This window comes from Macrosteles quadrilineatus, unplaced genomic scaffold (assembly GCF_028750875.1).
Source record: "Macrosteles quadrilineatus isolate MER2022 unplaced genomic scaffold, UCM_ALF_1.0 Scaffold_2__2_contigs__length_208266976, whole genome shotgun sequence".
NCBI lineage: Eukaryota > Metazoa > Arthropoda > Insecta > Hemiptera > Cicadellidae > Macrosteles > Macrosteles quadrilineatus.
The window spans coordinates 99211991-99236055 of record NW_026542595.1 but is presented as its reverse complement, the minus strand read 5'-3'; the positions used below and the strand labels follow the sequence as shown (position 1 = coordinate 99236055).

Sequence of the window (24065 nt, the reverse complement as noted above, 5' to 3'; positions counted from 1 at the left end):
GTCAGAATATGTTAAAAACTGCGCCATTTTATAAGCTTTCCAACCATATGCTACACTATTAAAAAAAATTAACATTGCTTAAATGGAACTGCCAAAACATACGTTAATGCTATTATAATATAGGATTTGGGCCAACAACGTTATTTGTTTATGTTTATGATCCATTAAATAACTTCTTGATCAGCATTGTACGTGTTATTAAATTTATGATCCATTACCTTACCTTACCTTGGCCATTGAAACCTTAAGAAGGTTTTTGGCCTCGCCAACGATGATTCTTCATTCTCCTCTATTCTCCGCTATCAGGAGGAGTGCCCGACACAGCCAAATCCTTCAGCACCTGACTCCTCCATCGCAGTTTCGGCCTGCCGAGTGGTCTTCTGCCTTCTGGTTTGTTCTAGTCCACAGTTTTATTAATGATGAGTTCTCTCTCCTCCATACATGACCAGCTCATCTCAATCTCCTGTTTTTTATCCTTGCTACTACACCTGGATGGTCATACATCTCTCAATTCTCTATTCTTCCTAATTCTCCAGCCTTCTTCGTCTTGAATCGGTCCATATATATTTCTCTAATGGTTTATGATTCATACCGGATTTTATTATAGTGTTCGTGGGAGTATCCCTTTCTTTATACAGTAAGTAATGAAAGCAGCTTGAAATCGTCGGAATAGTGGGTTTCCTGCTTCGCGGAACCTGAATGTTTACTTCAAGGTAATGCATCTACATTCAAAGGTAGTTTCATTAAGAAAACTACAAAAGACACACTCCATTTTCATTCATCCCTATACTATGTGTTTCCCGCTGTCTTGACATGATGTAATCAACACACAAAGAACAAGAGGTATTTGAGAACTCAACGACGCTAATGATCAATAGAAGGTTTAGACTTCAACATTGAACTAAGACAAAGAACAGCCGTCAAAGGTGCCCAGACCTTAACCTCTGACCCGGTATCACGGCCTCAGGTCCCTAGGTGGGCTACGCCCTTCCCCCGGTCAGCTGTTCACATGTGGTGGGAATGTTTTATTGTTGTTTCCTACAACAGTGTTATACCATTGAATATTGGATACTGAAGTATTCCATCTATATGGACCAGCTGTTGCCAATTACCAAAGTACATAGTTGTGTGAGTCAGACACAGAATGTGATAGTGCCTAAAATTATATTTTCTACATTATTTGTTGTTGCTAACATAGATGTTGGCAAAGAGTTGTTAGAGTTTAAAATAAGTCGTTCCATCAATTTGACTCGGTAAAAATACCCCGCTGCAGCAAACCTGCAGACTAATCGAATTTCTATTTACCTGGCTGGATTTCTAATAAAGAATTATTTTAAAATTAGGTTTGCCGCTACAGAGAAGGTATCGAGGTCTGTTTTTTTATTGAAATGTTGATAGCTTAGTGTGGAAATTGCCAAATTTGAGTAAAATATATCAATAAACAAACAAACTACAATAATTTATTTATTCTTAATAAGAATAACAAGGGAATTTTAAAATTTACTATTTTTTAATTATCTTCCTAACCATTGGGTATACAACAACGCTTCATTATACAAAATTATTTTTTTAAAGCTCTACAAAATGTAGTGGAAAGAAATTGTGAAATTTTGCGAGTGGTGAAAAGTTAGTTCTTTCGACAGAAATCAGTAATTTACATCAGCACAATCTGTCGGTGGCTCACATCAACTACGACAATTTTGATTTAAAGCTGGTGACAACTTTAACGTGGGACTGGAATATCTAGTTGCATCAATAGTCAAAGGTTTTACCGAAAAACTGTTTATACGAAGTAGCCAATGCTATAGCTCCATTATAGTTTCCGACGCTCTTGAAGTCCGTATGAAACTGGTTATAAGTAGGCCTACATGCAAATGTCCTTACAGCCATTAACTTTCCGCTTAATAATTAGCTTCGTAAGATGAGAGATTTTTGAATATTGTTATGTGAATTGTGATTATTCTTTAACACGTTTTCATTTTTATTATATATTCAGAGTTTTTTTTTTTTATTCATTATGACGTTGGTTCTTTTCCAACGTTTCTTGTGTTTAAAACGTTGGATTCAATCCGAAATAATAAGAGGCTTTTACAGAGTTTCCAAATTGTCTGGACATATTTTCTGGACTTGTTCCTTGGACTTATACAAATATAAAATGCCATATAAATAAGTATGGTCTAAAATGCCTAGATTTCTGTTTGTCGGTGTGTTTGTGATTTTTAAGAATTATTTTATATCTTGAACATTTTTTGAGATAGAAATTTCAAAACTCGGTTGTTTGTCATCCGATTTTAACAAACAAGGTCTCATTTGATTTGGGCTTAAATTCTCTATCTTTTTGATCGGTTGAAAAATTTTCTTAATATTTACGATTTTCAAAGATTTTAAATTACCGCCATATTGAAACGGCTTGAGATATTGGAACGAAACTTTGTAAGCGCTTTTTACTAATATACACATTTATACCAATTTTGAAATTTATATCTTGAAAAATGCCCAAGATATAAAGTAAAATCACAAACAGGCCGACAAACAGAAATATAGGAATTTTAGACCCATACTTATATTGCATTTTATGTTTGTCTTAGCCCAAGGAACAAGTCAAAAATATGTCCAGACAATTTGGAAACAGCCTGTATAATCTTTAAAATGTAGAAAATTAACGAATAAATTATAGAAGTTTGGCAAAAATAAATTATCCTAAGTTTCAATCAAGGAAACGTGACTCGTCTTGTGGCGATCCACCTGCGACCGATTTCGACCTTGGATTTGACCGCACGATGGCCGAACAAATAAACAGCGAGATTATAATGACGGGCTTATAGCAGACTCCTTCCCGGGCCGTCAGGCGTAACGGGGGATTGTGGATGTAAAATACTCCTATCTAGAGATTATGTTAAAACTAATGTGAGAAACACCCCATGAAATACAACTTAACACACAAACGGATGATATGACGAGGGAATTATCCCGGATCATCTGAGAAACGTCAAGTGAAATATTCCCTGTACTGGGGAAAAAATATCCCATATAATACAACTTAACCAATGAATACAAATTTAACACACCCACGGATAGAATGACTTGGGAATCATCCCGGATTGTGAGAAACGTCAGGTAAAATATTCCCTATTGGGGGGAAATATCCCATGAAATCTATATATATTTAATAGGCCAACAAGAATTTTGTGATAATTGTTTTCAAGCTGCTATGCATCCGATGACCAAGTTTAAGGTATCATTGGATACGTCAATGGATTCCTTCAGGGGTCTGCCCCAGTGGCCTTCAAAGTTCCAATGTTATTCTTAGGGGAAAAATGTGTGTTATAATTAAAAGGAGTCTTCGCGAAATTAGCAGGACAGGCCAGAGCCAATAGAGGCATGACTGAGAAGCATTTGATGACGCTCTACAAGGAGTGTTGAGCCAGCAATGCTTTACGGATGCGGGTTCTAGGGTAAGAGTGCCAGGAAGATAATATTGAGAAAAAAAAACTTTTGATTATGCAAAGAAGAGTTTTGTAGAACGTAGGAAAATCATACAGCACAGTATCGCATGATACGATTAGGGGTTTGACATGGAGCCATAAACCACTCAACTTGCTCATTGAATAAAATGATCAGGATTTTGGGAGACAAGGCTGCGGGTAGGACTACGTCAAAAGCAAGAGTGCCAGAAAAGAGGAGACATTAGATTAGTGGCAAATGCGCTGGGAGCAGATGAGAAAGAAAGGGAAACGTACGTATATATGCCAAACATCAGAAGGAGACTGGGATTGGGGGATAGGCGATCATTGGCCAGTTTGTCACAGGACATGAACAATTTCAAGGTGAATTTGTGGAGATTTAACTCGGTGCTTGGTGAAAGAAGACGTATGCAGCTGTGCAAGAAAATAGAGACCCACGAGTCACGTATTGATGGATTGTCCACTTCAGTAAGCAAATAGGAGAGAACAGGGAGAAGTCTTGGATAGGAAAGGTCTAGAGATGAGAACATAATAAAACTTGATTAGAGACAATGAAACAATAATTGAGACATTTAGGAGCTAGGGAATCTTAAAAGGGAGCTTAAAAGCTAGGGAAATGAGAAAACCCAAAGACACATACAGGTTTTTAAATTGAAAAAAAAAAGAAAGAATGAAAAGGAATGAAAGCTTCCCTATGAACGAAAGAGGGAAGGTTAGAGCGAATCCCAATGATCCCATCGCTCAGTGTGGTAGGGAGTAGAGAGCAATGCTGTTAGGGTTTTGGACACATAGTGTGTCTGGACGAGGATTGAAAGTAGCTGAAGCCTAAAGAAACAAACAAAAACGAAGAATCAAAAGGAATGAAAGCTTCCCCATGAAAGAAAGAGGGAAGGTTAGAGCGAATCCCAATGACCCCATCGCTCAGGGTGGTAGGGGGAAGAGAGCAATGCTGTTAGGGTTTTGGACACATAGTGTGTCTGGACGAGGATTGAAAGTGGCTGAAGCATAAAGAAACAAACAAAAACAAAGAATGAAAAGGAATTAAAGCTTCCCCATGAAAGAAAGAGGGAAGGTTAGAGCGAATCCCAATGATCCCATCGCTCAGGGTGGTAGGGAGAAGAGAGCAATGCTGTTAGGGTTTTGGACACATAGTGTTTCTGGACGAGGATTGAAAGTGGTTGAAGCCTAAGGAAAGAAGATTTATCACGGGAAATCGACCTGGCAAATAAGTCCCAGACTTAAGCTAGAGGTGGTGGTGGGAACGAGAGGCTTTGGTTTATCATTTAGGTTATCATCGATTAATCAAAAGAGAATCTTTTACTGACGTTTACAATGCAAACTGCAAAAACTGTGAACTCAATCAGGTCCGTTACAACAAAACCAAGAAACCAGAAAACGCCAAATAAAAAGGACCAATACAAATCCTTCTTTTCCTATTTCTACGTGCGCCAGGTTCGCTAGTACAACTTAACCAATGAATACAAATTTAACACACCAACGGATGAAAAGACGAGGTAATCATCCCGAATTGTGAGAAACGTCAAGTAAAATATTCTCTACTGGGGAAAATATCCCAAAAAATACAACTAAATGCATAATTTTATAAATATTTCTCTTTTGTTGTGTACAATTCACAAGATGTGCTTATTTGCGTATCCATACTCCCTGAGAACTAGTGAGTTTTATACATTTTGTACATTTATACATTTATATTTATTTCATGCATATCCATTTATTTGGCAAAATCTTACCAATGGGGTGGAAATGGATTTAATATTGGTGAATGAACACGAACCGATTGGCAGAAAAAACCTAATCTGCGCTTCAAATTTTACGATAAAACGAGAAGTCTACTTGGAGTATCTATAGTATTAAGTAAACAAACGATGAAAACATCTCAGTAAGCGTGAAGCAATCAGCTGTTCTACGGTGGGGGGGGGGTGGGGGGGGGGGTGCTAACGCAATAGACGCGACAGCTCAGTCAGTCAGTCAGTCAGTAGTCACTAGTCAGTAGGGACTAGTCAGCGACGGTGCCTGTGAGTGTGCGTGTGTGTGTCATGTGAGATGTTCTGCGACAAACATCCTTTCCGAAGCCTCAAAATACACGGTAAATACCTTGGACATCATATAAATCTACGATATGAATCTAAAGTTTAACCAACTCAGGAAGAAGTAAACAAAAATTACTGTATAAATAAAAACAAAAGCAACTGCTGACGCATATTCTATATTTACATTTTTTTAAATACATCTTTAACTTTGATTAAGGTTTGTGCCCTTAGGAGAGGTTGTGTCGAAAAAGTAATATTTTTCGGGAAATTTCAAAAATATCAAGATTTCTATTGATAGGTGTGCGGCTTAAAGTTTGTTGTTAAAGATCGCGTTCCTTATAAACTTAATATACCGATCACCACTGAAGTTATGAAATTTTTAAGTTTATTCTTTTCGCTACATGACATATTTTCTTCTGATTATATTTACGTTTCATAGCTTTCAAAACTTATTTCAGAAAGCTGAAGTAAGTTTAACATTTTAAGTCTTTACGAATGTCCTAGACACCAAGGAGGTAATCCACGATACCTTTGATAATAAATACGATACTAGATGAAGAAATAACTCTTTTGCCTGTTTATTACATTTTGAGAATGTATTTGGTTTGTTCAACCTGACCTATTTTTGTAAATAAGATAACGAACTTCAAATCCCAATATTGTGTGATGTTGGACACTTTTTAGCGAATTTCCCTATTGGGAAGTAGCTATTACCGTAGGTGGCACGGTAAGACCTGGACCCGGGACCGATTTACTTTTTCATTTTGATGTCCCCAGAGGCCAAAAACACTATTCGTTCAAATTTTTATATACGTATATATATATATATATATATAGACTTATATATATATATATATATATATATATATATACGTCCGTGAACGCGATAACTTGAGTAATTTTTGTCCGATTTTGATGAAATTTGGTTTAAAGGTGTAAAGCGTGATAAACTTGAATGAGTTCGCGAACCAGCACGATCGGACCATGGGAACGGGGCTTTACGGGGGGTTTTATGGGGTAAAAATTGGTTTTTCTCACTTTTGACCCTCAAACACAAAATTTCCCAATTTTTCTTTAGACCTTTTTAAAGAGCTTAAAAAACAAATAATTTAGTATATAAAAGTATTTTTGTTCGATTATTAGTAACGGAGAAAATTAAAAAAATTGTAAATTTAAAATTCCCATGTTATTCTTATGGAGAATATTGTCAAATGTTGTAGTTTGCTTGTTTATGAATATATTTTGATCAAACTTGGCAAATTTATTTATTTTGTACTAAGCTATCAATATTTTACTCAAAAACACACTTTATTAGTTTCCTTGTAGCAGCAAACCTAGGTGCTCGTTAAACCTAATGTTATTAAAATATATTTAACTGAAAATCAATTCAGACAAATGGAAATTCGCTTAGTCGGCAGGTTTGCTGCGGCGGGGGTATTATTTAATAGTTTAGTATAGGTGCATATGTAAATCCTACCTGTATTTACTGAATTCTTGAGAATGTATTTGGCTATTTCAACCTGGCCTATCTTATTTGTAAATAAAAATGATCTTAAAAAAACAGAGTTGTGTGATATTAGAATCTTTTAAAAGGTGTAAATGCATACGTCATTTAACAAATAGCAATAATCTGTTTAGACGAAGATTCTTTCTGCACAGTGTTATTCAAATGTTATTTCTTTTAACTTTTTATTTTCCAAAATTGTTTTTTTTTTCGAGAAGTTTTATTCTGATCGCTGTAATACAAATTATATTAATTCGTTACTAGTATTTTTCACTTGATAACGGGAGGAGTTGATTCACCTTCGGGTATGTTGTGTAGTTTTTAGCGAATTTCCCATATAGGGAATAAGCTATTACCGTAGTACTCATGGTAAGACCTGGACCCGGGACCGATTTTTTTTTTCGTTTTGAGGTCCCTAGAGGCCAAAAATAGCATCCGTTCAAATTCATATATATATATATATATATATATATATTTATATATATATGTGTCCGTTAGCGCGATAACTCGAGCAAAAATGATCCGATTTTGATGAAATTTGGTACAAACGTGTAAACCTACGTTTATTCGAACGAGTTCGCGAACCAGCATGATCGGACCATGGGAACGGGGGTTTATGGGGGCTTTTATGGGGTAAAAATGGGTTTTTCCCATTTTTGACCCAAAAAACTTAAATTTTTGCAATTTCTTTACAAACTATTTTGTAGAGCTTAAAAAAACAAATAATTTAGTATATTGAAGCGTTATAATGCGCCTAATGGTTGCGGAGAAAATTCAAAAAAATTGTAAATTTAAAATTCCCATGTTATTCTTATGGAGGATAAGTAAACTGTTGTAGTTTGCTTATTTATTAACATATTTTGCCCAAATTTGGAAAATGTTTTTATTTCTTACTAACTATTAACATTTTACATAAAAAAACACTTTAACCCTCCCTGTTGCAGCAAACCTATGTATGTGTTAAACTGATTTGATTTAAATAGGGAATAAATGTGATATTTTTAAGGAGACATTTTAGTGTAAATCCAACCAGGCAAATGGAAATTCGCTTAGTCTGCAGGTTTGCTGCGGCGGGGGTTTTAAACACAAGATACATAGTAAAATATTAAAAAACCAACAATATTACCGTATGTTTTTAACAACTCAAATATTATTAAATTTAAAAACTTGTGATATTTGTAACCTTTTTCAAGAAAATAATTATTATAAACCACAAGACTATTTTCAACATAAAAATAAATTAATAATTAATTGCGTACAAAAATATATGTATTTTATGTATTTTGCTTAATGCAATATTAGGCCTATATGATTTAGGATTTTTTCTTCTTCTCTTTTGTTGGGGGACTAATCGTTTATAGATTATAACATAGCCCACAACATTACTATAATAAGCAGGCCCTACTTATAGTCTCGTGAAGTCTTTTATAAAACTAAACTGCCAACTACCGAACAATTACAAATACAAATACAAATTGAACTACCGACTTAGTTATAAATAAATAACAATTAAAATCAATTAAACTATTTATCAATATTTTATTATTTAAGTTCCATTCTTCTCCACTTATTTTACTTGCTAAAGTGTGGGGAGCGAGCTGGTCTAGTGATTAGAGCGCGGGACAAGGGGTCCCAGGTTCAAATCCCACGAAATCACCAATTGATTTATCTTCTAAGTGATAAAGCCGCAACCCCTAGGTCTAACAGCTGATAACTTCCCAAACTGATGATCATCTTTATTTACTTTTTTTGTTAAATAATTTAGTCGTTACTCATAAGAATAAGACAATTGAAAATTCCTCTATTTCCCCTGACCTGGCTTAAACCAAGAGTCCGTACAAATATTTTTACATACTGTAGTTCAGCCTTACTTCTGCAGTTTTTCCGCTTTAAATTTAACTAAAAAAAAATAAATTTCCAAACCAGTGAAATGGTTTGGACATTGGTTTATTTATTGATTGGTTTATTGGTTTATTTTTCATTGGTTTCATTGGTTAATGAAAATGAAAACTGTTGGTACATTCCAGAAAAAATAATACAAGTACCTATAATAAAATATACTTTAAATTCTACAGTACCTGTATCATTCAACGACAGTTCTTCGGGATTCTTAGAAAACTATGTATTGATTGTAATGTAGTTAGATAATACATGTAGAATTTTAAAAGATGCTCTTATCCCTCGGATGACAACAAGCTGTGAGTGGTTGTAGTGTTTTCGTGGCAATCAGAAGGTCGCAGGTTCGATTCTGTTAAGTCAGTAAGTTTTTGATGATTCCAAACTTGAAATAGCTTTAGCTATCTTCGGTAATTGAACTTGTAGTAAATTATCCTAACTGAATTTAGATGAATTTCATCTAACCCTCATCTTTTTAATTTCTCAAATAAAATACGAGTTAGTCCTCATTTCATAATATTGACGTAGTGAAGGACCCCTAAACATTATCTTAAGTCATTCATAAGAGTGTACCGCTTGTTTCTACTTGCAGTACAACTTAAATTTACATTGATAAAATAAAATAAAATACTCTTCTTCAGGATTCATCAAATAAAAACTTCTTCATTCAAATAGAATAATACTTCGGTTTATTAAATCCTCATTTTTCAAATACATAGATTGGTATCAAAATAGTAGTATAATAATAAAACCCCAATTGGGTGAGTAAATTTAAATTTATTAAGAAGGACTAAATTAATCTTGCCATGCCAACCAAAACAATCATTTAAAGTAATAAAAACCTTTTGTTAAAAATTGTAAAATGTTAAAGAACTTGCTCAAAAATAAAAGTTTAATTCTGATTAATTATGTATAGTAAATAAATTTGTCTTTAAAAGAATTTCTAAAAAGAAACTATTAAATTAAATATCTAGAGAATATTAAATCAATTGTTTGTTTTCAGGGTTTTATTATTATACTACTATTTTGATACCAATCTATGTATTTGAAAAATGAGGATTTAATAAACCGAAGTATTATTCTATTTGAATGAAGAAGTTTTTATTTGATGAATCCTGAAGAAGAGTATTTTATTTTATTTTATCAATGTAAATTTAAGTTGTACTGCAAGTAGAAACAAGCGGTACAATAAATGCGCGACTCTGCTAAATAAATACAAATTATTTTGAGAAGAAATGTAGAAGATAAATTTGTTTTTATATGTAAAGAAGTATAATTATTTACAGTAGCAAGATTATTTTAATTAAGAAGAACAATGGGGTCTCATGTGGATTTATTATTAAAAACTGAACTAACTTATGAATTGACTGTTAGGGGTGTAAAAGTAGATACTTCAACAAATGTAGACACATTGAGAAAACAATTGAGATCAGTTCTAAAATTAAATATAGATCCTAACCCTATAAACTTAAATAAACTGATTGTAGTTGCCGAGGAAATAAATACCATTGAAGTAGCTACAGCGGATTTGTCAGTTAAAATCGAAGATTGTATCAAGAGTAAAAGAGTAGTTGACTTTTTAAAATGTAAAGTTAAACTAAATCATTACAAATTAAGAGTCAATATGTTGAGCAATTTTAAAGTAAGTGAAGAAGTTAAAAAGCAAATTGAACAAGCTAAACAGTCCCTGGTAGAATGTGACAATAGCCTAAAGAAAGTAGATGTAGATAAGGAGCTTGAATCAGGAATAGAACGTAAATTAAGTGAATCGGTAGAGGAAGAAGAGGAATTAGATTTCAATCTAAGGTCAAAATTAAATAGCTCAGTAGGGTCCAAAGAAGAATCAAGTAGTATTGAATCACACATGTTTGCTAAGTTGTCAAACCCTATAGAAAAACTGTTAAAATATTTAAAGCCAACTAATGGATTAAATGTAAAAGAACTTCTGGATTTTATCAGGACAATGCTAAAGTTAGATAAGGAATCAAACCTTTCTTATCGCCAAATCCTTGACACTGTCTTAGGGTATACAACTGGTCCCTTGTATGATAGGCTAGTAGAATGTAAACAAATGGGTAAATCTCTCGAAAGTGTTCATATTTTGCTACTAGATTATTTTGTACCCTTGGGACTAAGGGAGAGCCTAAAAAGGGAACTTGTTACTCGCCCGCAAAGGATGGGGGAACCCTTAAATATGTACATTTTGGAAGTGAAACAAAATTCAGAGCTGTTAAAAACATGTTTTTCTGAAAAGGACTTGGTTGATTTGATTAAAATGGGACTGAATCCAGAAACTAGAAGTCGTTTAGTCTTTGCAAGTAACCCTACAACATTTGAAGAGCTCAGTCAGTTGTGCATTCACGACCAAAATGTACGTTTTGAGGATTTTAGACGAAGTAAGAATGTTAAGTTGCCGCCTTATCAAAATAGGAGTGCAAATGTGAATTTTTCCTCAACTCCTAGGAAGTGTTACTCGTGTGGAAAGCTAGGACACATTGCAAAATATTGTTATGCTCAGCGTAGTAGTAACAACAACGCTAACAAAAATCATTCTCAAAGCTCTAACACTAGGTTCGATCCAAAAAACGGGACTCAGGGGAGGGTTTCGACAGAACAAAATTAAATCGGGACCTCTCCCACTTTCCATCACTAATGTTTTACAACCAAAAAAGAAGGAAGCGTTTTCTTAATAATGTAGAAAAGAAGAAATTTAAACAAAAAGTGAAAAATGAGTTAATTTCTATAGTAGATAAACAGGAACAATGTTATAGTACTTTGCCTACATTAAAAGTAAGTTTTGGTAAGAAAGTGTTGGAAAAAGCGTTAATTGACACTGGAAGTTCAATAAATTTAATTAATGAGTTTATGCTGAGAAGATTAACATCAAGGAATATTGTAACTGAAATAACCCATGCGGATATTGATTGTAAAACAGCAGTAAATACAGCTATTGAAATAATAGGCAGGTGTAGGACGAAGATTAAGATAAATAAATTCTCTTGGTATATGGACTTTGTAATAGCTAAGAGCTTAGCCTGGAATGTAATACTCGGTGCAGACTTTATTAGAAAAAGCCAAATGTTGCTAAATTTAAGTGAAGACCGATATAGTTTTGGGTTTGAGCCGGATTGTAAGCTAGAGTTTGCAAGTAATGCGTCTGTGATTGTTCATAAGACTTCAGATAGTAAAATAAAAGTTGGATGTAACAAAGCGTTATCGGATGTCACTAAATTGATAACAGAATTCCCTAATGTGTTTACTGATAAAATAGGTGAAGCCTTAAATTTTGAGTACACAATTAAGCTCAAAGATAAGGACCCAGTTAATCTAAGACCTTACCAGCTTAACCCACATAAAATGCAGATAATGAAGGACTTAATAGACGACCTGCTTAAGCAAGGAGTAGTTGAACCTTCTCTGTCCAGTTACGCAAGTCCAACGTTTTTAGTAAAAAAACCAAACAGTGACAAATACAGGCTTGTTGTTAACTATTCCGAGCTAAATAAGAAGATAGAGAGAGTCAATTACCCTATAGGCGACATGCATGATATTTACCACTACTTACAAGGGAGTGAATACTTCAGCGTAATCGACTTATGCAACAGTTTCCATCAAATTAAACTAAGCGAAGATTGTAGGGACTACACAGCCTTTGTAACCCCTTTTTCACAGCTAAGATTTTGTAGGATACCCTACGGTCTACATTTGGGTTCCTCGTTGCTAAGTAGTTACATGAATGATGTATTAGAAGGCATTAAATTTAAGTTTGTTATTAACTTTGTAGATGACTTGATTATATACTCAAAGACTTATGAAGAGCACATGATTCATTTAAGAGAAGTGATAACCAGATTAAATGCCCACAACTTGACTGTTAACCCGGAAAAAGCTAATTTTGTATTTAAAGAAATTAAGTTTTTGGGGTACTTAGTATCTAAAGACCAAATCAAAATCGACCCTGATAGAGTCACAGCAATAAGAGATTTTAAGCCACCTACAGATGCCAAAGCTCTCAGTCGATTTTTAGGCATGACAAATTATTGGTCGATGTTTATTCCAAAGTACGCGGACATTGCGGCGCCATTAAATGATCTACGGAAGAAAGATAAAACGTTTATTTGGAACGAAAAATGCCAAGTCAGTTTTGAGAAGCTTAAACAAAGCATAATTGAGCCTCCAGTATTGTCTATCCCTAATTACGACCTACCATTTATTTTACATTGCGACGCCAGTGACAGAGCCTGCGGAGCATGCCTTTTACAAAATCAGGACGGCATAAACCACCCAATAGCATTCTATTCTAAAAAATTCTCAGACAGCGAACAATGTTTATCGATATATGAAAAGGAAGCGCTCTCAATGGTTTGCGCAATCAACAAGTTCAGGAAGCTGTTAGAAATCAGAGAATTTACTCTTATCACTGATAACAGCGCACTAGCTTTTGTACTCAGTCACTTTAAGAAATTAGGTAAGCTAGGGCGTTGGGTTGGTACGATTTTGTCTTTGCCATTTAAGATTGTACTAGTAAAGAGCCAAGACAATGTAATCGCAGATTTTTTATCGAGAATATTTGATAAGCATGACATGGAACCAGAAGTAAATGTAAATAATGTAAATAATATTGTAAATATAGATCTAAGTAAAATCAAACTAAATGAGTCTAAAATGCCAAGTGTACAGAAAGATTGTGACATAAACAAAGTAGTAAATTTATGTAACAATATCAAGGATTTCCCTCTAAGTTTTAAAGAACTAAAGGATTATCAGCAACAGGATCAGGAAGTAAGAAACATTGTATCGTGTTTGAAGAACGGTGAAGCTAAAGACAATTTTTCAATGAAGCAAGGAGTTCTAATGTATAAGAGTTCTAATAAGAGTGCAGAGAAAATTTATTTGCCGGAAATGCTATTTGACATGGTTTTTAAATACTTTCACGATTCTTACATCGGTGGACACCTAGGTATTTTCAAAACTGTGAGGAAAATAAATCAGTATTTTTATAGGCCTGGATTAATACCGGAAGTGACAAAAAGAGTAAAAAGTTGTAAGCTGTGTGCACAAGGAAAACCCCCTAGGCGAGTGTATAACGGACCTCTCGTTACTTCAGTGTCTAACAATGCTATGGATAAACTTTACATTGACACCTATGGTCCATTGATAAGAACTAAAAATTTAAGTAAATATTTGTTGATTGTTGTGGATGACTATAGCAAGTTTACTTGGCTATGTCCCCTGAGAGAATGCACTAGTAAATGTATCATTAAAGCGTTGGAAAATAACGTTTTTAAACATTTTTCAGTATGCAAAGAAATAGTAAGCGATAACGCTAAATATTTCGTAAGCAGCGAGATTAAACGCTTTTTGTTCAACAAAGGAATAGTTCACCGGCTAACAATCCCGATGGTTCCTAGGCAAAACAAAAGCGAACGGTATCTCAGGAATTTGAAAGCAATGTTCCAAATTTTTTACCACAAAAATCAGAACCAGTGGGACGCAAATTTGGATGAGTTGCAGCTAGCAATGAACAGTGCTGTAAACGAAACTGTAAATGCAACACCTTTTGAGCTTATTTTTAATTTTAAGCCTAATAATCCGTTAACTAATGCATGGGGATTAAATGAACTAATGGATAGTGATGTAAATAAAGACCAATTAGCTATTAAGTTGTCAAGAGCCCTCAACAATGCAAGGAAAGCAATCGATCAGAATAGAAGAAGAACTTTATACTCGGAAGAAGTTAGTAAACATCCTTTTAGAAAAGGGTCAATTGTTTATCTAAAAACTTATCCTATGAGCAGTAAAGAAAAGAAATTTCAAAGTAAACATGCATTGCGTTATGATGGACCCTATAAAATATTATTATTTATTTCTGATGTCAGCTGTGTTGTGCAAAAGGTCAATGATCCGGACACTGTAAAAAGGGTGCATATTTCACAGCTAAAAATGTAAACAGTAAAGTGGTTTTTATTTAATTTGCATAAACAGAAGAAATTATTTATTTACAAGTCTTTTATTTAATTTTGGTTTAAAATGTTATTTATTGCAAATTAAAAGCAAGAGGATGTAAAATAAATCTATTGATCAATTTGTCAGTTTACATAATATACTAGAAGAAGTCTTTTGTTTTAAATATTTAACAGCAAGAAGTATGTTTAAAAATTAATTTTATCAAGAAGTAAAATTAATATTAAACATTAAAGGTCATGAAGAACTAAACAATTAATGCTTCAAGATTTATATAACAGTTTATGTTAATAATCAAGGTTTGTCTACGGGCCTATTTAAGGCATTTCCGGAAGATTTCCTCAAGAAGTATTAAGTTGTTTTATTAGCAAGAAACGTAAAGAGGAAGTTTATCTACTGGGCTAATAGAAGTATTTCCAGAAGATGTAGCTGAATGAAGTTAAATTATTTGCATGCATTAAAGAAGATAATATTTGTAATTGAAGTATGGATGAACACAAAATATGTATTGAGTAAACAAAAGCAAGATAAAATTTTGGATAACGATGGTAAAGTTTTGGTATTCTGGTAAAATGGTATCAACAATATGTATTTATAATTAATTTATAACATACCGATTGGAATAATGTAAATAAAATAAAATCTTGCATTATCACAACTTAAACACAAGACACTTACCTCACACTTCACTTATCACTTTTACTATACTTTCACTTACATTTTACACTTACACTTGCACTTAAATTGACCTTGACTCTGGGGGGACACTTTTCACTAAAACAAACAAAAACACTTGTACTTCGCACACATTTGACACTTATTGATTGAGACAAACTTCCATTTCACTATACAATACACTAATTTCACTTCACACCTTTTTGTGCGCACATCACTTGATTTACCCGTGGAAATGCAAGGTATTTTCTTGTTTTGCAGCATGTTTACAAGCTCGTAAATTTTCGTAGTATTTTTGTAGATTTATAGACGTTTTCAAGCTCCAAACGGTATGTTGACATTGAAGTAGATGTTGTGTTAATTCTTGAGATCTGAAACAAATGAGTAACAAAGGATCAATTTCTTTTATTGAAACAAGTTCAGTTGAGTAATAAATAATATGATTTGAGTTATTTTATATTAAGAATAAAAAATTCCAAATGCCAATAAATTGTTCGTTTGTTTTGATTATTGCAAGAATATTAAGTTTTAGTTTTGGATGTAAAAAAAAAAAAAAAATACAGGAAAGCAAACAATAAATTGAAAGATAATTTCCTTTTAATTTGAATAGTAAATGAGAATTAATCGAAATATGGCGAAATGATTGATGTTTAGTAAATGTTTGGGAAAAACTATTAATGTACATTGTAAAATGTTTTAGAAGCTATACTTATCTGATGCCGTGTAGAGCTGTGCGTTGGAGCTGTATGCAGATTTGTCCTGTCGTAGCTGAGGCACCAAACAATCCCCAACTTGAAGTTGTTATCTACACTCCTGGTCAAGAAACGTCCTCAGCCGACTCTGATAAGCAGAGGAATCCCAACGTTGCCAGCTTTATTGCGGTATTGCCAAATCGAACATAGTGAGTTGAAATCTCATGAACTTTTAAGCTCCAAAATTTACATTTTAAAATTGTATATGATTTTATTTTATTTTATTTTAATCGTCGTTGTATTATGAAGAATGAAGATTGTTATATTCTTACCTTTAAAATTGTTCCAACAAAATGTATTAAATTTTTTATTAGTTAACTAACAGTTTTAGGGGGGGGAGAATTGTACCATATTGTACAATATTTCAATAAATTGCAAGTCGAGAGTAGCAAAACATGTAATGGCAAGGCAAGAATGGCTTCAGCCAATCAGATTTCATCTTTGGTAGAATGTTCTGGAAGCTGGTCTTCCACGTATATAAGCCCGGTGACCACGTGTCTCGGTCTTAGTTCGTTCTTGTTTCATCTGCTAAGTAAAATCTCTCTGTTATGCCTTTTTATGTAGTGTATTTGGTTAAACCCCAATTGGGTGAGTAAATTTAAATTTATTAAGAAGGACTAAATTAATCTTGCCATGCCAACCAAAACAATCATTTAAAGTAATAAAAACCTTTTGTTAAAAATTGTAAAATGTTAAAGAACTTGCTCAAAAATAAAAGTTTAATTCTGATTAATTATGTATAGTAAATAAATTTGTCTTTAAAAGAATTTCTAAAAAGAAACTATTAAATTAAATATCTAGAGAATATTAAATCAATTGTTTGTTTTCAGGGTTTTATTATTATACTACTATTTTGATACCAATCTATGTATTTGAAAAATGAGGATTTAATAAACCGAAGTATTATTCTATTTGAATGAAGAAGTTTTTATTTGATGAATCCTGAAGAAGAGTATTTTATTTTATTTTATCAATGTAAATTTAAGTTGTACTGCAAGTAGAAACAAGCGGTACAAGAGAATATAGGTAAAACTTATAACCCATATTTACTTACTATTCAAATAAAACATCTAATACATCAGTCCATTACTTTGACCAGAAATGTCAAATTTAACCGAAAGGCGAAAGATAGTTAAAACGAAACCCTCGTCAGATTCAAACGATGCGCAGAAAACAACATAAATCTTTCTGGCTAGGAACCGTCAAGGTGAGTCACAAAAACCCGACGCCGGCGCCCTCCCCCCCCCCCCCCCCAACAATACCAATTGGGGCGAAGCCCTGAATCATTGATTGCCCAGGCAGTCGAGGGAATGATGGAAACGAACGGAAACGGGTTTGACAAGGGATACACCGCCCGAGCAAATTGAGTAACATTCAATGATACGGTCTAGCTTCCATCGATTGCATCCTAGATTGCTCATTAGATATGCTAAAAGGACTGTGTTGTACAGTATGACCATTGACTTTGGGTACGGTTAAAACACTTTTCGTCCTTTTATAAATTTTGAAAACAGATTTGGGTAGTTCATGTTCTACAAGTGATTGAGTGTGCTGAAATCGATTTAATCATTCCCTATCATTTAAGGTCGAATTTTGCGCTGCACTGTTATTTTTTTTATATACCGAAGTGCAAGGTGAATTTTAAAACATAATTATTCTATTTGATTGTAGTAATTTTTAAAATTAAAATACAACCTATGATAAGACATCGACGCAATCAAATGATACCAGTCAAAAATACCATTATCAGCCAAAAACATAGCCATACTGCAGCAAAAAATAAAAGTTTATTATACATGCATTGTGGTTTCATTTTCAGCATTTTCACTCCAGGGAGTAAAAAGCCTTTTAGTCCCTAAAACCTTTTAGTCCCTAGAGAATAAAAGCCTTTTTAGTTCCTAGGGAGTAAAAGTCAGCTTTTGTAACTAGTTGTAAATTTCGATTATAGCAATCCCATGGATCGAAATTATTTATCGACTTATTTAGGTAAGGTTTTAGCTTATTGTTGTAAAACAATAGAAATAGACGAAATTATTGAATCGCTTCTTAAACAGCTGCTTATTTACATTAGCAGAATTGAAAACAAGCTGGATGTAGTTTTGAGAGGTTATATTGACATGAGAAGTATTTTCATTTTCTAGCTTAGTTAATTAATGATGCAATATGACAAAAATATAGCTCATCACCTTATTGATGTAATATAATATACTATGGAGTCAGTCTATGAGGGTCAACGAGGGAGTTTATTTAATATTCTATAACACTTTCTCATTGTATGGAATCAAGCCATTTTCCCGAAGCATGAAAAAGTACCCGCACTATGACACTGCCCACGACAATAGACCAATTTGACGTAATAGCGGTTTATTCTCTGCTTATGCAATCTTGACACACCACTAAGAATATCATGCAGCATTGAAAAACAAAATTGGGCAGTTTTATCATAGGTGTGTCCAAAATTAGCATTTCTCAATCAAGCATTTTCCAACTAAAACATGAACTATCTATCCTAACATTAACCGTCACAAACTTCTACTTCTTCCTAACAAACTTGATCCTAACCAACATGAAACTTTTATTTCAAATGTAACAATGGTACAAGAAGCACGTTTACACAGACTTAATTCAACAAGTATTTCAACGGAAAAGTATGCATGCATACATCTCAATACATCTTCCTAAGTACCAATTACCTCGATCACAGATGGAGGAAACCATAAATATTCTATACACAAAAAGTGTAAATCCAACGTAATATTTATATTAAGTTATTATTGATATATGATATAACGCTAGTTTAGTTTTAGTTTGACTTGAGTAAGTTTGAAAAACATGTATATGAAACTCGCTTGTAAACAAAGGCCTTTTTATTTATTTATTTAACGATCCTCATGGGAACCCACAGGGGGAATAGAAAATGAATGTTATACTTGAAAGGTTCTGTAATTACTTTTATTTTTAGAAATTTATAAAAATACGTTTCAATAATTCATAAATAAAAATACTTTTTAAAAATGCCACGTTTTTAAACGCACTAAAAAGTATAAAATAATTTATAAAACGTTGAGAGAATAAATACTTGTAAGATTTAAAACGAAAAACGTGGGGCGCATGCTGATTTACAATTAACTTCACCTATTGAACTATTGTGATCTATTGCATACGCCACACGTTTTTCGTTTGAAATCTTACAAGTATTTATTCTCTCAACATTTTATAAATTATTTTATACTTTTTAGTGCGTTTAAAAACGTGGCATTTTTAAAAAGTATTTTTATTTATGAATTATTATCTAGTTTTTAGTCTTTAATGTGTAAATATGTTAAATCTATTTTATATAGCCTCTTAATACATAACTAAAACCCAAAACCTTATTATCTGTAATCACACCTTTTATCTTTACTTTGAAATCATTGTTTTATATTTTTAGAATATCTCGGGAGCAAAACCTGTACCTCTTAACCTCTGCTCTTCTAACTGTCAAATTTAAGTATTTACAGCTGACTTAAATTAATTTATATGCTTACATTCTATTAAAAGGTAAACATGGAAAATTTGGAAGCCAAAGGGGCGTAGCCCAAGGGAAATATGAAAATTAAATGATATAATATTGCATTGTCATCCATTTGTGAGCTATGTTTCAAGTTTCAAGTCTCTAGCTCATCGGGAACTTCGTTTAAAATTGATATCAAAATTTGTAGGAAAGCGAGCTAATAAAAACAAGCCCATGGGGCATAGTCCAAGGGAAATATGAAAATTAAATGATATAATATTGCATTGTCATCCATTTATGAGCTATGTTTCAAATTTCAAGTCTCTAGCTCATCGGGAAGTATCAAAATTTGCAAGAAAGCGATTTAATAAAAACAAGCCCATGGGGCGTAGCCCAAGGGAAATATGAAAATTAAATGATATAATATTGCATTGTCTTCCATTTGTGAGCTATGTTTCAAGTTTCAAATCTCAAGCTCGTCGGGAAGTTAGTATAAAATTGATTTCAAAATTTGTACCGGACAAGAAAGCGAGCTAATAAAAACGTTTTAATAAAATGGTCATTATGAAAGATGTATTTTCTAAATCAAATATGTAGTTGAGCCACAGATGTACCTGACTATTCAGAAAACAAGACATCAAATTTCTTCGTTGTCGTAGGCTTTATTCAACTGTTAATTTATGTTCGATCCTTTTTAATTGTTCAGATCGGGGATTATAAATTATACATGTTATCTTAACTTAAAATAGCTTGTTAATTTTTTTAACGTTGGCACAAAAACGATGTCCTACCCTCCTTGATGCAAAATATACTAATTATTTTTGGTAATTTCTATAAGTTAAAAACCGTGTAAAAGCTCGTTTTTGAATACCATATTTTTCGAAAACATTCGAAGGAAGGCCCCCGGACTTCTAGGATTTTTAATTTCTTGCACCTTTTAAAACAGTGGGTTATACATTTCTATGTGCCTCGATAGATTTGAACTTACAGTACGTACGGTCATATCATAAAATAGGTGAAGGGGACAAATAACCACGATAAACAAATTGACCGATTCACCTAAACAAGTCGTTAAAGTAATTGGTTATACCAGTGGCATGGTAAGCATTAACTACCTAACTGTCGAATTAACTGATAGTTAGTCGGTAGAGTTGAAATGATAAGAAGTAGCACTAGGTAATGGCCAAGGACAATCACACAATCAAAAGATTACATGAAGGTCGCACCTAGCACTGAATCTGGGTAATAACTCGCCAAGGTCAAAGAAAATTACCATTTGGCCACAGAACAAACAACTTAGAAACTAGTTCAAACTGTGCAGTTAAGATGACGTTTACCAGTAATTCAGAACTATTAGTAAATTTTGCTACATTTATGTAGAAAATTTGGGCATAGAATTAACTTGGTTCTTGGAGTAGGGGTTTGAGTGTATTAAAATATTTGAAAGGACGTGTTATTGTTTTATTATAAAATCCGGTTATGATATAAATGTAGTTTTTAAAAACTTAAGTCGTTCGGAGTTGAAGTGAGAATCACCTTTGAAGAGATGAAGTAGCAGAGTGGACTGCTGTGTTTCCTAACCTAGCGTAACTTAACTTGATCTAACGTAACCTAACCTAACTTGGTTAACTTCGGTCAACAGGCCGAAGTAGCAAGGGGGAGATGTTTTAAACCTAACCTAACCTTACCTAACCTAAGCCAACTTAACCTAACCTTACTTAATCTTACCTAACCTAACTAAACCTAGCGTAACTTAACCTGATCTAAAATGATTTAACCTTACTTAACCTTACTTTTAAGGCCTAACTTGCACAATACAATAGGCCAACAGGTCGAAGTAGCAAGGGGTAGTAGGATATATACCCCCTCTAACTATTACTTTAACCTAACCTTACATAACCTAAGCTAACTTATCCTTACCAAACTTATTCCTACCTAACCTAAGACCTATCTTTACCTAGCGTGATTTAACCTTACCTAGCCTAACCTAACCTAACACAACGAGGAAGTTGATTCTTAATTTGAGCATATTCATGCTACACATCCGTTCAGTTCACGCTTTAAAACTTTGGAAAGCGTGTATTTTAAGTTTTCATTTTAACTTATACCTCGAATAATAAACATAGTTATAAAACAATCAAGCATACCAAACCTTGTTCGTATCACAGTACAGTAAGCTTGCGTATATAACTTGTTGTAACTAAACTACAGGTAGTTTCCCCAGTTTTTGGCACTCTTCATCCAGTTGTTATGTAACCAAGAGACACAGACTCTACAACTATGACCTCCAACTTTCACTGTTGGCTACTGTTGTGCTATACCGATAGCTACTAGTCACCACGCCATCGCCAACAAACTATGTGATTCCTGGGAAACATAAAAACATTGTTATAGAGTGGATGGAGTAAATTTTCCAATACAAACAAACCTATCGCATAAAATATAATCCTGCGTTGTTTTCTGAATCTTTAGATTCAAAGGTTATGGGCTGACCAACTGTGACATTTAAGTTAAAATTAATTGTTGATTTGCAGGATTTGAACCCTTCACCTCAGGCCTCGAGAACTGACCACCTACGCTTTAACCAAAGGAAAATCCGCGCTCAGAATTTATATCGCTATCCCAATACCGTCGATGGTTTAAACTTTTGGCAGTAAAATCAATATTGGTATAACGAAAACAGCTGATGTGTCACATGTATCTAGTTACAAGCACACTAAACAAGTAGACGTAAATTTTGAAGCTCGTTTTTCGTGTCTAGTTCATGTCCGACACTGATCGCTTGTGTCGAAGAAATTTTGTTTATAATATTTTAGGGTTAATTTCATGGTTTGTGCTTTGCTGTTTGGTTATATGACTAGGGGGCGATTTATTGTTTATGATTAGACCATTTTATTTGGTTAAATGTGGTTTGAAATGACTGAAATAACAAGAAACAAATTGTAAACAATAACGACCTCTAACAGTGCACAGGACAGAACCAACAATAAAATTAACTTTCGACGGTTAAATTTTATCAGAACTATAAAAAAAATTTGTGAGTGCTTAATCAACTAGATTACAGTATTAATTTGATGTACTTAACCTACTTTGATTACCTACGAATTCTCCAGGTACAGTCAAGACCATAGATAAAACCATAGACTAACCAACACGGAGTATGTTTTTGAAGACAATTTTATTGTTAGTTCTGTACGGTTTTCTGTAGAGGTCGTGTTTTGTTTCCCGTTATGACAGCCATTTAAATCCTCGTTTAACCAAATAATACGATCTAATCATAAACAATAACTCGTCCCCTAGTTATATAACCAAACAGTAAAGCACAAATCAAGAAATTAGCCCTAAAATAATAGAAACAAAGTTTCGTCGACACTAGCGCCCATGTGTCACGTACATGAACTAGACACGAAAAACGTGCTTCAAAATTTACAATGGGATGAGAAGTCTACTTGTGTTGGTTAGTCTATGACAATAGTAAAGTGTTGGTTAGTCTATATCAAGACAAAGATAACGTTAAAATGTTCCACCGTCCTGTATAAATAGAGCAAAAGTAATGCGAAGAGTTTTTTTTTTTAATGTCCTGGAGACCGGTCAATATTTACTTCCAAAATCTATATGCCTTGTATACCTTCAAACTTTATACGTCTGCAGGTCGTGTCCCGACGTGAGTAGGTCTACGTCAAGGCGTATAAAAACTTTTTATATTCGTATAAAGTTTAAACCATTTCGGTTCTTGTTTACACCCGGATTTAACAAATGGGTATTAGAAGATAAATCCTATTTTATTATACTACAGATAAACTTTGCGTAAATAAGAATCGTGCTGGCTTCAGATCGTGTCATGATTGCGAAGAATTGTTTCATCATCAACAGCCTCAACTTCAAGGTTCATAATAAACCATAGAGAAGAGGCAAGCTTCGAAAGCATTTTCAGTCGGTTGCAGGATCTGTGTTTTTTGCCATTTTTATATGTTATAGTTGCACGTTTTTTTGATAACTGTTGGTATAAAAAATAACCGTGTTTTGCTTGCAAGGTAGAACAAAACAACCCTTAAATTATTTTAATATCCTCTCATTTATACGAAATATTCAATTTTATTTCTGTAAACTTGTATGCTATACTAAAAATTAAAACACATTTGGAAAACAAGTTTATGAATCAATTGTAAACATTTTTAACTTAATCACTGTTTCTGTCAATAAATTGAAAGAACTCTAATGCGATGGTTACCCAACGAGCATATTATATTATGTGCTCGTTTATAG

The 24065-nt window shown here is 33.4% G+C and overlaps 1 protein-coding gene across 1 annotated transcript in view; it reads left to right on the top strand.

The window, feature by feature from the left end:
• The first annotated feature begins 5463 nt into the window (after positions 1-5463).
• LOC128985763 (torso-like protein) overlaps positions 5464-24065 on the top strand; it is a 56779-nt gene continuing 38177 nt past the window's right edge. The window contains exon 1 of the mRNA XM_054405614.1: positions 5464-5571. The gene's annotated coding sequence lies outside the window, so the exon portion shown is untranslated. The remainder of the gene's footprint in view (positions 5572-24065) is intronic.